The 12,895-nt window shown below is 49.3% G+C and overlaps 1 protein-coding gene across 3 annotated transcripts in view; it reads left to right on the top strand.

Annotated features, from left to right (window-relative positions):
* The first annotated feature begins 6,234 nt into the window (after positions 1-6,234).
* FGFR1 (fibroblast growth factor receptor 1) overlaps positions 6,235-12,895 on the top strand; it is a 55,080-nt gene continuing 48,419 nt past the window's right edge. For all 3 annotated transcript variants that reach the window (XM_080928452.1, XM_080928451.1, XM_080928450.1), the window contains exon 1: positions 6,235-6,374. The gene's annotated coding sequence lies outside the window, so the exon portion shown is untranslated. The remainder of the gene's footprint in view (positions 6,375-12,895) is intronic.

Below are 12,895 nucleotides of genomic sequence, written 5' to 3'. Positions count from 1 at the left end.
ACCAGCAAGCCGGGAGCCTTAGGGATTCTTTCTTTCTGTGCTGCTGTGTATGCCACCCAGGGTTATGTGCACGCTAGGCAAACAATCTCCTGGATCTGATTTTTCTCCATCTCCGGCTTTGAAGTTCTCCACTCTATCCTCTCTCAATGTCACCCAAAGTTCTAGCCACCTCGCAGAAATTGTTTGCAGCTCGGGTAGAATCCACTTCAAAGTTCAAACCCCAAGTGTCTTCAGTCTAAGCCTGAATCTTTGATCTTTGTCCCTAGGCAAGAAGCCTTAGAACTCATCCAGCACCACCCCACCCCCAGGGCTTCTCAGAAATGCAAATTGTTTGCTCTGTCACCTCTCTAGTCTCTTGGCCTTGGATGAATTGTTGGTTTTAACTGGGAAAGGTTTGTAAGTTGGAGGAAGGGAAACTTTGGAAGAGGCCTGAAGAACAACAGGACAAAAGGCCAACTTGCCTGCAGCCAGCATTCTGAGAGGAGGTGGAAAACCCAGAAACCAAGGTTGTACAGAGTTGCTGAGGTTTTTTTTTATAAGCCTCCCTTTCCATACCTGTTTTTGTTTTCTTCTTGTTTCACAGCAAAACCTGTAACAAAGAGGGCTGGCTGCTTATCTTGGTGTGCCAAAAGGAAGGGGAGGCAAGTGTGGAAAAAATATCCTTCTCTGCCGCTGCTGCTGGAGAAAGGAATTTCAACAGGGGCGTAGGTAAAGGGTGGTTAGTGAAGCCACACAGAATCTAGAAAGGAGGCCCCAAAAGAGATGGCTTAGGCCAAAACAAAGTTCCCGGGCTAACGGAATAACAGAGGCCAGGATTTATGCTGCACCTCTTGTGCGCTGGACCCCGTGCCGGCGGAGTCGCTGCAGTATCTCATTTAACCCGTTCAACCGTCTTAAGAAATCACTCTTGGGATCTTCAAGGTACCATCGTGGAAACGGATCTGACAAGGGAACTGGCAAGGACACAGGCAGAAAGGCGTGGCAGATCCGGAACCCATACTCCAGAGTGACCTAATGTCAACTTAGCCCATACTCCCATGTTTCTCAGAGCCTTTCCTCCGTAAGTCTGCATGTTTGCTTGGCGTCTCTTAAAAAGTTCAGGCATCTCTTCCTTTCCTAAGCTGTTCTCTTGGAGGCAGAGCCCAACACACAGACGCCCTCAGTCTCCAAGAATGAATGTGGCAGCTCCCTTTCCCGCTCTGCTCTCAGCATCCAGAAGGAACCGAAAGTTATTTACAAAAAAACATCATGCCAAACAAGATTCTCCCCCTCCCTCCCTCACGGATGCTGCACTAGGAACAGCCAGGGGTCACCAAATGGCGGCCAGATGGTAACTGGCTGCTGTCCCTAGCTCCAGGAGCCTGGGGCAAAAGGCACAAGCTGCCCACCTGCTACCCAGGGCCTGTGAACCAGCTACTTTTTAACGGAGAGCCAAAGCAGTTCCCTGCTCCTGCATTCCCCCTCCTGCGAAGGCTCTCCCAGCTACCCGGGCCAGTTCTCAGCTCTCCAGGGACTGCAAGCCCGCTGGGCTTTGTGGGTCTGGGAGCCCATCCTCTCTCTCTCCCAAGCAGGGAGCACTGATGGCTGGAGCAGGAGGGGGTTCCAGGCCATAGTGGGCACAGTTGATTCCTGAGTCAACAGCCTGGAGGTAGTCTGTCTATATAGAATTCCTGCCTTCCTGCTAGAACCGCAGAGGCAGGGGGAAGGCTCTGCAGCCGTGTTCCTAAACAAAGAAGGCAGCTGGGGCTTTGGGGAGAGCTCCGTTTCCCCTACTTGTATTCAGCACCGCTCCCCTCCTCCCACCGATCCCAGAGGCGGCAGGCCCCCTGGTTATCTCTGGTCCTGGAGCGCAAGGGCCTTTGTCTCCCCCTCTGCGGACCTACCCGCAAGGCGAGGGGCCTACAAACCCTTCCTGAACTTCCCAGCTCTTTGTTATCTCAGAGGGAAGATTACGTTTCCCCGTAAAGAGACAACTGCCAGTCGTCCTCGCCCCGGAGCAGGCCCGGGGCTCGCCGCCGTCGCCCCACCCTGTGGCCTGCGGCGTCCCCGAGCTGCCTCTGGGCTCCACCAAGAGAGGCTGTAGCTCTGCAAGAGCCGAGCGGGAGTGCCGAGGCCCCGGGCAGGGTCGAGAACGGAAAAAGCAGGATCCTTGGCTGGATCTGGGGAGCACTGTCTCCTCAAGGGGCTGTCAACTTTCTAGCTTTTTCTAGCTCTTTCCGGGAGAGCAGGTGGGCGGCTAGTAAGTTGGCTACTCCTATCCCCACTCCCCTAACACTGTAGAGGAATCTTTTTGACAGTGTCAAACTCTGCGCCTCAATACCAAATAGGCACTTGGATCTTTCTTTCTTCCTTCCTTCCTTCCTTCCTTCCTTCCTTCCTTCCTTCCTTCCTTTCTTTCTTTCTTTCTGGTAACAGCAAGGGCACATTCTTCAACTTGTACCTTTTACATGCTCTTCAGAAGGAAAAAATATAAAAGACTAGATTATTTATTTAATAAATTTAACTATGAGCAACACACATTGAGAGAGAGACAGACAGGGAGAGAGAGAGACACACACACACACACACAGAGAGAGAGAGAGAGACAGAGAGACAGAGACAGAGAGAGAGACAGAGACAGAGAGAGAGACAGAGAGAGAGAAGCTGACTTCTAGGCATGCATATCACAGAGCCACATTCTCAGCCCAGTGCTGTGTTAAAATCCTCTTGTTTTAGAAGGGTCTGGCAGTGCAGGCCTGAATCCCTGCTTTGGGAAAGGTTGATGTTGACTGACGTTTGATGCTGGCCTGACTACCTAGTAAGATCTTGTCTCTAAATAAATATTTTTGTGGGAAGAACTGCTGAGAGGAAGTGTGATGCTCTGTTAGGAACGATGGACAATGCAGTTGGCCTTCGGTGGTCAGTCCTGCAGTTTTCATGACTCCCTGTCCCCACCACTACCCCAAGTGGTAAGTTTATTTTCTCTGGTAATGTAAGGGTCTATGATTTGTCATAGAATGATGCTTAGGACTCAAATCGTACGTAATATGTAAACATAAAGAATGTTTTATTCTGTAGAAGTCTAGTATGTTGGAGTCTCTCATTACCAAGAAAGACAACCAAGTGAGTCCAAAGGGCTGATTTAAAGTACATTAGGGGGTTCCTGGTGACTTTTATCTTGTTCTGTCTCTAGGGACATCCCATTACCTAGGCTTGAGGACTGGAAAGTGTTGTTGAGGAAGTCGCTGAAGAAGTCAAGAAACTGTTGTTGACTGATTGTCCTTACCTCAGAACAGCTCCTGAGGCCTAGACTTGCCTGGATTTACCCAGTTCTTAAAAACAGAGATTTAGGCCTCGTCTCCTGAGCTGTCAAGTTAAAGCGTGTCATAGACTCAGCCTTCTCAGTAACTCGGGTTTCTCACACAGCGCCATTCCCCAAGCAACGGATCTATAGATGTCCTGAAAACTCTTGAGACAGATGAGACACATTCATGCGACCTAGAACAGTTCCAAAGCTTGCTGGAGAGAACCCACAAAATAAAAAAGGGAACTACTAAAACTATGCTAAATATCAAATCAGTAGATACAGCAGGAGGCAGCAACACCTCCCGGTGGCTGGGCTGTGGCAGTTTGGTAGCTTCCGGGAGAGAATTGGAGCCTGACTAAGAGCCAAGGGGCTGAACAGAGCAAGGGTATGGTTGTGTGGGTAATAACCCTTAAATACTGGGTGATGTTCATTTTTTCCAAAATCATTTCTGTTTTTTAAATTAGTTTTATTTATTTATTTATTTATTTATTTGTTTATGTTCAGAAATGCTGAGTATTTACTTCTTAGGCACTTAATCATTGTGTTCTCTCTGTACCCCTCCTCCAAATTTGAACTCAGATTGTTTTGCAAATGCTAAGCACCGGACACGCCACTCAGCTAAACCCCTAGCCTGCTGGGCATGGTGGGGGCTTGTAAACTGTTGTCTCAGTAGGCAAGAGGCAAAGGCTGGAGGACTGCCTGGAGTTTGGGGCCATATAATGAGTTATGGGCTACCCTGGGCTACAGTGTAAGACTATCTCTATCAACAAAGGCAAAACAAACAACCCAATGCAATACTAAACCAATCAACTCAACAATAGCCCTTCTCCCCCACCCTTCCCTGGAGATAAACCAATGTGATCATATCCTGGAGATTACTATTTTCTCACCTGGTGGTCTCCTCAGTGTTTCTGAAGTGGTCAGATAGTTTGGTATTCCGGCTGTCACAGCTTGCCCAGCTGATGGTTCATGAGGGGACAGTCCCTTTCACGGTGGCTTTTATGTGTGTGCCCCCTTTTGGTATGTATATTTATATTCATTCAGTCTGCTTCTAATGAGCGAGACCCAGAGAGACGCTTGATTTCATCAGATGCATGACTTGTCCAAAGTCTTTGAGAGGTGGAAGCCACACCTAGTGTGGCATATTCCACTCTTCCAGTGGTCCCCAAGTAAACACCATCATATCACAGTCACCAGTAAAATTTGTAGGGTGCCTCCCTCACCCCCCCCATTTCTATGTAGCAAATCTACAAGACATTGGCCACCTAATCAGGTTTAGAGTGTGCTGGAATCAGAACCCTGTCTTCAGGCTAAGCTGTAACCCCAACCCACCTGTTTGAGACAGGGTCTGTAAGCACAGGCTGTCTTCCCAGTACCTATGTGGCCAACGGTCTTACTACGCCTATGATCCTCCACCTTCCTAGTGCTAGGATTGCAGGTGCACACATCACTTTTCACCTATGCGGTGCTAGAGATTAAGCCCCTGCCACTAGGGAAAGGCCCTACCAACTGTCTCCTAATTGTTACTGTTCTTCACCAAAACATTGGGATTGCTCATCTCCAAGTAGAGCCGAAAATCTGTATTTTTTCAACATTCTCAATGTGATCCATGTCCACTGGACCCGTTGGATTAAAGAACCACAGATTAGCTGCTCTGGGCATGGATCTGGTGGGAAGAACACTTCAGCGATTTTCCCTGAGGTTCATAGTAGAATGTGGGGGGCTCTGGGTTGACTGGTTAGTTTCTGAGGCAAAACAAAACAAAACAAACAAAAAATAAGCAAGTAAACAACCTCTCCACCCAAAACCAAAACAAAACAAACCAAAACAAAAAAAAAAAAAAAAAAAAACCCTCCTCTCCTTGCTTATTTTCTGAAAGCTGATGATTTCTGAGGCTACCTCTAACAGCACTGTAGAATTTGCAGGGTCCGTCTATTCCAGAGTGAACCACAAAACCTAAATTATGTGGCTGGGGGAAAGTTGAGATCCAAGGAAAGGGTCTGAGGGGGGAAGTCGACGGATCCATCAATAAAAAACAGTTTGTATTTATTGCGAACTATATGAGGGTCCAATTTATTCCTCCACTTTACGTGTATTATTATCTCCCTTTTACAGACCGGAAAACAGATTTAGAGCACGAAAATCATACCCCAAGGCAACACAGATAACCAAAGACAAAGTTGCCAAGTACACCCTTAAAACTATAGCCAGGCCCCCGCCCCTCCCCAACCTCCGCTCCGGTCCCCAGATTGCTGATCTACCCAGGGCCTGAAATTCGGGCGCCCTCCAGGCGAAACTCAAGTCAGATCAGACTGTACAGCAGTTAGTTCTGTTCGCTCCGGGCTTCTCCCGGGCTGTGGCTTGAGAACTACAAGGCCCAGCAGGCAACTGCAGGGGGAGGAGGAGGAGGTGGGACTAGCGCCGGGTGGGAGTGAGAGAGCGAGCCCTCGCGCCTCGCCGGCGCACAGCGCTCGAAGCGCTCCTGCGGGTACCTTTGCGGGGCTCTGGGCAGCCGGTGGCGCCGAAGGGGAGCCGGAACGCCGGTGCAGCCGCTGCGTGCCGAGGACCCGGGCTGCGCAGGGAGCGGGGCCGCGACGTCCGGACTGGACGGACTGTGCCTAGCGCATTGCGGCGACCTCGCCTTTCCCGGCCGCGAGCGCGCGCCGCAGCTGGAAAAGCGGCGGAGACCGAGGACTTTTCTCAGGTCCCAGGGGCGCACCACAGCCGTGCTGCAGTCAACGCACGCCGTAGCCCCCGGAGGGGCGATGGAACTCGGACTGCCAGAAGCCTGAGACGCCGCCGCCGCCGCGTACTGGAGAGCCGGGGGCGCACGATCTGGGGACCCCCGGCGGCGGACCCCGAGCCCTCCCCCCCCGCCCCGCCTCCGGGGCACCAGCTTCGGCTCCATTGTTCCCGCCCGGGCTGGAGGCGCCCGGCTCCGTGTGCCGCCGGGAGTCTTGCTTCGGCCGCGGAGCTCTCGAGACCCCACCAGGACCTGAACGGAGCCCGGGGACGAGCGGCCGGAGCGCAAGACACAGACACCCGCCGCGCCACGGCGAGCTCTCCAGAGGCGGGACCGCAGCGCCAAGTGAGTAAGAGTCGCCGGCGCCCGCAGAGCCGGCTGGCTGGGCGTCCCGAGCGGCCCCCGCGCTTCGCCAGTCGCAGCCCGCGCCTCCCTCCTCCGACCCCCCTCCCGGCTCCGCTCCCTCCCCGGCGCCCCGTTCCTCCTCCCTAGGCCAGTGTCGCCGCCCGCGCCCCTTCCTCGCGCGCGGGGCCCGCTGCTGCTGCCCGCTGCCCAACTTTTCCGCCAACTCGCGCTCCGGAGCTAACGAGGTGGCTGATGCGCTCGAGTCCAGACCCCGACATTCCCGGCCCGGGAGAAGGCGGCGGAAGCCGAGTGTTCCCTACTGGGGAGGAGGGCGGGAGTGGGCTGAGAGGTAGTGTGTGTGTGTGTGTGTGTGTGTGTGTGTGTGTGTGTACGTGTGTATACAATATCTTTTGGTCCTTTTGAAGAGTCACCCCGATTCAGCCGGTGGCTTTGGGCTCAACACCCTACATCTGGGATCTTTTCAAGTGTTTTTCCACCTCCGGGCAAGTCTGGGGTCCAGGTTGGGGGATTGAGGAGGAAAGGAAGTGGCGGGGAAGGCTAGCTTGTCTTGGAATAGGTTTGAAGGAGGTGTCGTCACCAAATGGCTGAATCGGCTTTAGAGGAGAGCGAGCAAAGATGCCCCCCCGCCCCTTGGAGGGGTGGTGGTGGTGATGTTCTATTTTGTCTTAGACCTAGAGGACTCTTGAAGGGGTCTGGAGAAGGGGAAGGGGCCCCTCGGGGTCTGGATCGTTCTGGGAAGTGGAGGAAGTGAGGAGAGCTTGTCCAGTGTGGAGCCCTCCTCTGCCCGCTTGTTGCTTCTCTGGCTCAGGCCCCCTCTCCGGGCTTCCTGCGCCTCCTCCTGTGGTGTCTCCGGCGGGGTAAGACAACCCAGTACTCATTTTTGGAGGAATTTACTGACTTAAAAAAAATACATAGATGGGGTTTGTAATAGACATTTACCCACAGGGAGGCAGCTGGACACCTTGGGGGTGCAGGAGGGAGTTCTCTTTTTCTGGGCCTAGAAGCTATTAACTCATTTGCAAAGCATTTCGGATGGCGTTTTTTCTCCCCCACCCCACCCCCCATTTCCCAGATGTAGCTGCCGCATCTGGTTCCGTTTCACCCTACACGGGTACACCGCAGCCACATTATTAAACATCCCTCTTCCTCCCCTCCCCCTCCTAAATTAAAACTGAGATTCTTGGACTAGTCGTTACTACCATTACCGCCACCCCTTAAAATTTCCTGAGACGTGGAGAGGAGGCTTTAGGATTGGAAGAGAAAAGAAAGTTATAGATCTCAAGTGATTTTTAGATTCCTCCACTCTTTCTGGTGTCCGACGATGGGGTGGGGGTGGGGGGGCGGTATTTAAGAATCTCCAGACCTTCTTGGGAGCAGCTTGCTTACTAGAGGTAGCCTTTGTCGGTGTGTCTGGGCCAAAATTGGCCCTGACGTGTACTGGAACCAAATATCGCCTCTCCATTTAATTATAGTCGGAGCATCTGTCTCTTGTGGACACCGCAGACCCACCTATCGCCACGCGCCCAGTCCCCCTCAGGGGGTTCCGTCCTCCATTTGGGGAGCAGGGTGCGGCACCTGGTACTGTAACTGCCAGAGGTACCATGTGTTTTCACTGAGTTTCCTGGGTCACAGCCCTCAGAAGCTTAAAATGGAGTGGTTTTGCCGTTTAAACAATGACTACAGGGCCAGGGATGGAATGTCCACTCTTGGAGGAAGGGAGCAACAAAGTATCAGAAGGGTCCAAAGTTAGTGGCTGGCTGGGTAGAGTGGGTGCCTCTCACCCTCTCCAGCCTTTTAAATTGAAAACACTTCTCTGGTTTCCTTCTTAAGGCGGTAGTTTTGGAGGCTGTAATGAAATCGCACTTTCTCTAGACATGGTAATTAAAGTGACTGTTTCCTTCCCAGATGTGCTTTGGTCCTTCTCACCTCCGGACCATTGCTTTTTTTGGAATAGTATCTAAATTGTAGAACCATTGCCTTGAGATGGTTGAGCAGAAAGTGGCTGTCTTCCTCCCTTGGCCAAGCTCCTGGTTTCCTCTCCAGGGCTTGTTTTAAAGCTAAGTAGCTGGCCTCTGGGACCAGCCACAGACTAGCCAATTACCCCCACACCAGGGTGGTGTCTCTTCCTTTTCGTGACCTAAGGCCAACAAGCTCAACTAATACCCGCCAACTGTGCTGATGGCTTGCCTCCCTCCCTAATGGCCTGTTTACATATTTCCCCAGTTGGGACACACTCTGGAGACCCAGCTAACCCCAGAGTGCTGGTTGTTTGGGGACCAAGTTGCTGCTTTGGGGCTTGGTTCCAGCAGGGACAGTTACACACATCATCAGTGACAAGCTACTTGAAATATGTTGCTTTTACTGTTAGTCATAGCTGAACGTCAGCTTTTCAATGAGGGGCAGTGGATTGAGAGCCTTGTGTATTTCCAGTATGTGTTTTAGTGGTATTTTCACAATGGGAGGAGGTTGGATGAACAGGGCCATTGCTTCCTTTGCTTCCTTGGTATACAGTCTTAAGAGGGTTGTTTTCCTTGGCTTCAGGCTATGAAGCAATGTTGGAAGGTTAAATCAAAATCCTTTGAATCAGAGGAACAGAAGGAATAGAGGAGCATCATACGTGGGAGAGGATTAGAATGTATGTATGTGTATATATGTATATATATCTGCACCCTAAACTGAGCTAGCCTTCCTCAGAGTGGACTCCAGATGAGAAAACTGAATTGAGCATTGCGTAGGCAGACATCAACCTTGGAGGCCAAGATAATCTGTGGATTTTGCTGTTAGTGACCCTCTCTTTTCTTATTTGTGATGCTGACCCCATGCAAGACGCTTAAAAGGGTTGGTCATTGTGAACTTGGCTTAGCAGCTAGTGTCTCTGAATGCCTTTTTATTTCATGTTTATTTTTTTTTATTAAAATCACATTTATTTACTCATTTTATTTATGTGGGTGCCACAGTGCTCTAGTGGAGACGAGAGAATAGGTTGCAGGAAGTGGTTCTCTGACTGGAGAGATGGCTCAGCAGTTAAGAGAACTGGCTGCTCTTGTAGAGGCCCCGGGGTTTGATTCCCAGCATGCACATCAGGCAGTTCACAAGGGGTACTGTCTCTGAAGACACCTATACTGGCATACACATATCCACACACATATGTATGTAATAAAATAAAAAAGAACTTGGTTCTCTCCCATTATGTGGGTTTGGTCTAAGATCTAAATCAGGTTTAGCAGCAATTCCCCCTTCTTCACCTGCTGAGCTGTCTTGGTGGCCCCGGAGGGCCTTTTCTTGCCTCCAGTTTTTGTAAGCTCTTTGATCAAAATGGCTGTGGAAGAGTGTCCTAGGAACTCTGGTAATGCCTGTCTTCCTATTAACACTTGGCACTCTGTAGAAGTATGAAGATCACAGTTCAAGGTCATCCTGCATGCTGCGTTTGAAGCTGCCATGGGCCCTGTCAGGACATTGTGAGGACCCCTTTTCCTCCCTGGAAAGTCTGGACCCAGGCTGCAGGAGGAAGAGGAGTTCGAACTGCCTCTGATGTCTTGTTCTGAAAAGGCCACGCTCCCCGTCGGTTGAGAGGAGTTTAATTTCCTCTTGGGAAATTTGTCTTGCATTTCTTCCCCCCCCCCCCCGGGGGGGGGCTCTGGAAAGGGTCTGAATGTGCATGGGAGTCCAGATGTGGAACTTTAGGGAAGGTGCTGGTGTTTCCAGAAGGATTAAATCCACCCCCTGCCCCCAAGTTTGCATTGGCTTTAAATAGGAATTCTTTACTTACTACTATCCCTCTAGGAAAAAGCTCCCCTCTCCCCCAACCCCCCCCCCCCCAGGCCTGGAAATTTAAATAGTGTTCACCTGGGTAAGGAATTCCAAGAATATACTAACACTGGACTCTGCTCCTCTGTCTTCAGCAGCTAAGCTGTTGTTCACTTGCTGTGTTCTTGTTACTGTTTTTTGTTTGGTTGGTTTGATTTTTTGTTTGCTTGTTTTTTGGATTTGTTTATTTTATGTATATGAGTGTTTTTGTCTCCGTGTTTGTATGTGTACTACATGCATTTCTGGTCCCTGATGCATTTAGAAAAGGGTGTTAGATCCCCTGAAACTAGAGTTACAGGTGCCACCTGGTGTTGCTGGCAACTAGACCCAGCTCATCTTTAAGATCAGGTACTAATAACTGTTTCTCCAGACCCTGTTTGTTTTTTGAGTCTGGTTTTCACAGCCCTCAAGGTCAGATACTACTGCCCCAGCCTCCCGAGGTCGTAGACACGCTCCATGCCTCCATACAACAATTAGTAATTTTTCGATATAAAAAGACATTTAGATTTTATATATATGAACACACATTTGTTTTGCTTTAGTAGTGTTGGGGATAGAATCCTAGAACCCTGGGTATTGTACTTGCTGGGTAAATAGTTTTACTACTGAGCTAAAAGCAAAGCCTTGTTGCCAATCATTTGGTTACTTTGTTTTTTTTTTCAATCTGGATACTTTGTAACAGATGCAAAATAAGCCAGATCACTGTCTTTTAGAGAAGCCCACATCTGCCATCTTGGGTGTTTCTTTCTTTCTGAAAGCCCATTTCCTTCTTTTAATCCTCATGCTTAAAATATTTGTAATAGACCAAGCTTCCTCATAAAACATGCAAGCATTGCATTTCTTTTTATTTTATTTTTACCTATATGTATATGTTGTGTCCGCATGTGAATGTGAACTTGTGGCACCAAACTCAGAATGGAACTCACTAAACTCCGGTGAAGGTCTAGAGCTACCACAGGGAGCTGAGTGGTCACAATTAGCATTTCTTTTGTTTGAGTTACAGTGTTGTGAGCAAAACTACCCTAGTGTTTAAAAGTGTATTTCAGGGCTGGAGAGATGGCTCAGTGAACTGCTCTTTCAGAGGTCCTGAGTTCAAATCCCAGCAACCACATGTGACTCACAACCATCTGTAATGAGATCTGATGCCCTCTTCTGATGTGTCTGAAGACAGCGACAGTGTACTCATATAAATAAGTGTACTTATACAGTGTACATAAGCAAATAAATCTTTTTTAAAAAGTGTTTATTAAAGCACTGTGAGGGGAAGTTTCCTCTATTGTTTAGTAAGTCTTATTTTTATCTAAAGAGAGTCATACTTCAGTATCACAGTCCTCAAATCTGGGGCCTCAATATGTTCAGAACATTACTCTGTTGGTATCGTGGGTAGTTAGTATGGTGAATTGGCTGCGGCTTTTTTCTTCCTCTGAAAATCTATTCTTGTTTCTTGAAGAATACATACAGGTTGAGAACCTGGACTCCAGAAGCACATATCATGCTGGCAAAGAATTTCAGACTCCAAGATGTTTGGGATCTCACACTCAGATCTTACTGGCAAAGCCTATCCAAATGTTCTGAAATCCAAACAACTTCTAAATCCGAAACATGGAAGGCTCCAGACATTTCATAAAGAGGGTCCTGGGCCTGGGTTTGTTCTTCTCAGGCTTGCTTGCCTTTTATTCCACTTTAACATAGATGCCCCCAACTCCTATGCTGAGGCCTGGGGGCTCCACAAAGGCAGATAGGCACCAGTCCTGCTTCCCAGAAGCCACAGGTTTTTTGGTGTCTTAGAGTTTCTGTTGCTTCTCTTGCTGGGATGGAACACCATGGCCAAAAGCAACTTGGGGAGGGAAGGATTTATTTTATCTTACCCTTCCAGGTTACTGTCCATTGCTGAGGGAAAGCAGGGCAGGAATTCAAGCAGAGCAGGAACCTGGAACCAGGGTTCCAGAGCTACAAAGGGGTGCTGCTAACTGGCTTGCTTCCCATGGCATGCTCAGCCTTCTTTCTCAGGACCAGCCACCCAGGGGTGGCAGTATGCGCAGTGAGCTGGGCCTGCCCACGTCAGTCATCAATCAAGCAAATACTCCATGGGCTTGCCCATAGGTCACTCTGGTGGGTCATTTTTCTCAACTGAGGTTCTCTCTTTCAAAATGACTCTAGGTTGTGTCAAGTTGACATAGAACTAGCCAGAGGGAGGGGACTGTGAGTATGCCCAGTAAGTTGATGAGCTGGCATAAGCACCATGGAGGAGGGGCTGGTCATTAATGGGGAAATCAGAGGACTGGGGAGAGGAGTAGAAGGCGTGTGAAAGTGGAGTTGGTGAGACGGGATTCATTGATTAGGTCAGGCCTGACCTAATTGTGAGGACCAAATTGCAAGAGAGACACTGGCACAAACTCCCAAATACGATGGGAGGGAGCTTCTTAGGTTTTGGGGCAGTCCGTGGCCTCATTTGAGAGTATATGAGAAGAAACAGGTGAAATTCACTTTAAATGTATTTGTTTAGATTTTATATTAAGTCTTTTTTTATACCGTATTACTGCTATTTCTAAAATATCCTCTTATATGAAACCAACACAAAAATTAGGAAGTGCTGGCCACTGGACGGACAGCTTCAAGGATGCTGAAGTACACACTGTCTCTGCTCCCAGTAATAATTAAAAAAAAAAAAAGTTAAGATGTTTTTCATTTTT

The sequence above is a fragment of the Micromys minutus genome (genome assembly GCF_963924665.1).
Source record: "Micromys minutus genome assembly, chromosome: 14".
In the NCBI taxonomy this organism is placed as follows: domain Eukaryota; kingdom Metazoa; phylum Chordata; class Mammalia; order Rodentia; family Muridae; genus Micromys; species Micromys minutus.
Note: the sequence above shows the minus strand (reverse complement) of the source record. Positions and strands in the feature narration are given on the sequence as shown.